Source organism: Lipotes vexillifer, unplaced genomic scaffold, assembly GCF_000442215.2.
Source record: "Lipotes vexillifer unplaced genomic scaffold, Lipotes_vexillifer_v1.1 scaffold693, whole genome shotgun sequence".
Taxonomy (NCBI): Eukaryota; Metazoa; Chordata; class Mammalia; order Artiodactyla; family Lipotidae; genus Lipotes; species Lipotes vexillifer.
This window is the reverse complement of record NW_006783500.1, coordinates 593,518-598,259: the sequence shown is the minus strand read 5'-3', so window position 1 is coordinate 598,259 and position 4,742 is coordinate 593,518.

Below are 4,742 nucleotides of genomic sequence, written 5' to 3'. Positions count from 1 at the left end.
GCATTTATTGTTTGTAGATTTTTGATGATGGCCATTCTGACTGGTGTGAGGTGATACCTCGCTGTGGTTTTGATTTGCATTTCCCTAATGATTAGTGATGTTGAGCATCTTTTCACATGTTTGTTGGCAATCTGTATGTCTTCTTTGGAGAAATGTCTATTTAGGTCTTCTGCCCATTTTTGGATTGGGTTGTTTGTTTTTTTGATATTGAGCTATTTTATATTTTGGAGATTAATCCTTTGTCAGTTGCTTTATTTGCAAATATTTTTTTCCCATTCTGAAGGTTGTCTTTTCATCTTGTTTATGGTTTCCTTTGTTGTTAATCACCTCTTTTTAAAAGCAAATATTTTAAGAATGCTAAACACAGCCATTTTATGGTCTGTCTGATACATTCGATATCTGGATATTTTGTCCGTTTATTCAGCTGTTTGTTTACTCTTTTTTTTTTAATTAATTAATTTATGTTTGGCTGTGTTGGGTCTTCATTTCTGTGTGAGGGCTTCCTCTAGTTGCGGCGAGCAGGGCCACTTTTCATCGCAGTGCAAGGGCCTCTCACTGTCGCGGCCTCTCTTGTTGCAGAGCACAGGCTCCAGACATGCAGGCTAAGTAGTTGTGGCTCACGGGCCCAGTTCTCTGTGGCATGTGGGATCTTCCCAGACCAGGGCTCAAACATGTGTCCCCTGCATTGGCAGACAGATTCTCAACCACTGCGCCACCAGGGAAGTCCTGTTTGTTTACTCTTATGGTGCTTGTTTGTGTTGTCCCCTTTTCTTGTGTGCCTGCAGTTTTGACGATGAGCCCTGTTTTTCGACATGACATCTGCAAGTATTCCTTGAGGCCTTGGTGGTGGGTAGTATGTTTGCATTTGGTTCTTCCAGACTCACAAGGCCACCTTTATACTGAAATACTGCTGACAGCCATTTTGAACCACCCAGATGACAGGACTGCAGTCTGCAATGCTGTGTACTGGTTTGTTAAGAATTAATGGGAAAACCTTCCCCACAAACCTAATGCCAGTTTCAAGACAGGTAATTTTCCTTCAATGTTCTTCCAGCTCGCTTTGTAATTGAGGACTTAATGTGCTGCGGTTCTATGCAAGGAGAATCACCTAGGAGACCCCAACCTTGAGTAGGTTTGCTTCCTGACTTGACCTGCCCCCAACCTGACACCCTGTGAAACCTGAATTTCAAGTTCACTTAAATTTTACAAATATCTTCAGGGTGGTAGCTCCACTTACCTGTCAGAGTACGCACTGTCATCAGGCTTTGGCCCTTGAGGGAGGCTGGATCAGGGTATATCTTCTTTCACCATGTCAGACACAGACATCAATAGCACGTTTCCTTATTATTCCCGTTAGTGTACATATGAGTGTGTGTGTAAAAATATCTGCTCTCTACTGTTCATTAAAAAGTCAGTAATTATCTAATGCCTAGGTCCGAGGGTAACAGTAAGGTATTTTTATTTATTTAACTAACATTTTTGATCACCTACCATTTTCATTTTGTGTTGTTTCCATTTTCATTGTCCCTCAAGAATATCTTTTCTGTGGAGCCTGGGACCCCTGACAGCACCATGTGGTGGTTTTTCCTTCTGGAAAGAAGATGAAATAAAACTCAGTTTCTTGTGACCTTCCCCAGAAGATAGAGAATATAAAATGTCATCAAATTCTCTGTTAAGTCTTCCTTTCTCTCTGTTTTTTCTTTGCTTGTCTTTGAAATTATGTTTGTTCGTGATTTATGTTTCTATAAAATACTAGAGACAAACAAGCACCTCAGTGTCCCAAAGGAGGTAAGAAACTTGTGTTTAGCTGTGACTAAAAGTGATAAAGGGAATGTGAAAACCCACCATTTTGGACCAATACCTCATTCTGGCTATGGAAACACAGCCCATGGGGGTTTAGAATGAAAAGTTTAAAAAGAAAGAACATAGAGCAGGAGGGAGAGACTAAGCCTGTTTAGATCCATGTACTTGGATGTTTTCATATATTTACTTCAGTTTGGGAGCAGCTAAAAACACATATGAATCTGTATGACTGAGCAATGTTGGATTTGCTGGTTAACCATGTTCCTTTACAAGAAAAAAGTTTTTAATGAATAGATAAACATTTCAACATGTTGTAACTCTTAATATTTTTTCCTAAAGTACCTTCTTTATTTTCCCTTAACAAACTAGAAGCATCCATAAGCTATCTAACATTGCCAGAGCACCAACAGGGTGCAGGGAAATTCGCATACATTATATAATTTAATTCATCTACCAGCAACTCTTGTCTCCCATTTTGAAAATGAGAAAAATGAGGAATGAAGAGATTAAATAATGTGTCTAAGTTTACTTGTATGTTAAATAAAGTATGATTTAAGCTAATCCAGTAAACCTCTGACTTTTCCAGTTTAATTCATAACAGAAAAAAATCTAGCACAAGTTAAATCATTTTTATTTAAACCAAAAATTGGAACACCGTTCAAGGAGTGTTAAAGAAATAGGAATACTTTATAATTCAAATTTGAGGAAGTTTTATTTTTCTTAAAGGAATTACTTGCTCTTCCACACTGAGGAAACTTAAGGAGATTAGTAGCTCAGTGAAGGTGGAAATAAAGCTAATCTTTTAGAGGATCTATGTACCCATGTGTTTGTAACCAACTTGTATATGCGTATGTGTATACATTAAAAAAATAAATGCTACTTATAGAAAACATTTCTCTGATTAAGAAATGAGAGCTTAGAAACAAGATTTGCCATACAAAACAGGTACATTTATTCATGAATAACATGACAGTAAGAAAATGCATTGTCACTTCATTCCTTCTGTTATTTTCCCATCCGACAGATTTCTTTCTAACCCAGAGACCATTGTTATGCAAGAAAATTATTAGCCACTATAATACATTCATATATTATTAACTGAAGTAAAGAAATATTGTCAATTTGATGTAGCTTTTCTAAGGCTATGATTACCACAAGTAATGTATGTGTTTTTATTAAATTTCTCAAAAAAAAAAGATGCCGTAAGCCACAATGGAAATACTTACATTAAAATGGCACTTAGACCAAATGTCCATGCTTGAATCGCTCATAAAATATCTCCAGGAAAGTGGTGAATGGTTAGCTATAAACCATAGTTATTTTAATCTGCTTGTCCGCATTTTATCACCATCCTAACCTAAAGGGCTCTTGTATAAATTTATGTGAAATTAGAGAAATCTTGAATAAATCTGTGGCATCATTTGAATGATCTATACTCAAATGCAACCAAGAAAGAATGTCTCACAAAGTCCGCAAAACCCTGAACCAATTGGCCATTCATTTGTTCCACGGCTCTTTTGCTGCCTCTTTCATTTCTGTCTGTGGTAGAGGCAGAAAGATATACTAATTTTTAGGTAAAAAGAATACTGTTGTTGCTCTAACCTTCTAGAATATTACTGAGCTAGACATGCTTATTTACCCATTGACTTTCACTGGTATTGTAGACATTGAAATATTTTATTTTAAATGAGAAAATAGTTTTCCTGTGAATATCTAGCATCATTTCCTCAGGTGCATACTAAAAACTAAAATTCTAAATATAGAACTATATGGTGCATAGAGCAACATATATTACCAGATGACAGCAAGAAAAACCCCCTTCCTCAGTGCCTTCAAAGGCTGGCTTAAAGGGTTTCTCTATAGTGAGGTTTCTCAACCTCAGCACTCTTGGCATATGGGGAAGAATAACTCTGCTGTGGGGATTGTCCTGTGTGTTGTAGGTTATTTATCAGCATCCTTGGCCTCTACCCCCTGAACACCATAGCAACACCTCCCCACTGCCTCTCTCACCTGCCCTGTGCCCACCAAAAATGTCTCTAGGTCTTGCAAATCCCCCTCAGAGGCAAAGTCACCACTGGTGTAAAGAATGCATAGAGGGGCTTCCCTGGTGGCGCAATGGTTCAGAGTCCGCCTGCCAAGGCAGGGGACACGGGTTTGAGCCCTAGTCCGGGAAGATCCCACATGCTGCAGAGCAGCAAAGCCTATGCGCCCCACTACTGAACCTGTGCTCTAGAGCCTGCCAGCCACAACTACTGAGCCTGCGAGCCACAGGTACTGAAGCCCGTGCACCTAGAGCCCATGCTCCTCAACAAGAGAAGCCACCACAACGAGAAGCCCACACACCGCAACCAAGAGCAGCCCCTGCTCGCCGCAACTAGAGAAAGCCCGTGTGCAGCAACAAAGACCCAGCGCAGACAAAAATAAGTAAATAAATAAATAAGTAAAATTTTTAAAAAAGAGAATGCAAAGATGAATGCATAATTAAAGAGCATATTCGTTGGTCTTGGATTATCAAGTTCAGATAATTCTTCTATCATTCTACGTTATATACAGTTTTAGATCATCTTTCTATCATTCCATGTAATGTATAAAACTCTGGTCTAAAAAGGGTTTAAAGCTTTTGAAAAATTACAGTACACTGCAGGCTGCATTACACAGATATAATAAGTATTCTAGTGTTTTCACACATGTAGGCACTCAGTTAAGAGTTGTTGCATGAACTGATGCGTGGATGAGAGAATAAATTCTCACTAAGAGAATGAGGAGGGGTCTTCTCTAAACTCAGGTATTACTAGTCATAACCCAGCTGACCACTGCCAAGCTGAACACTGAGAGGCCCACCTAGGGGCCCTGGTGAGGAATCGTTCATTTAAGGCTCATGCCATAGAGCCACACAGTAGCAGACTATCACGTGTATATATATATATATATATATATAT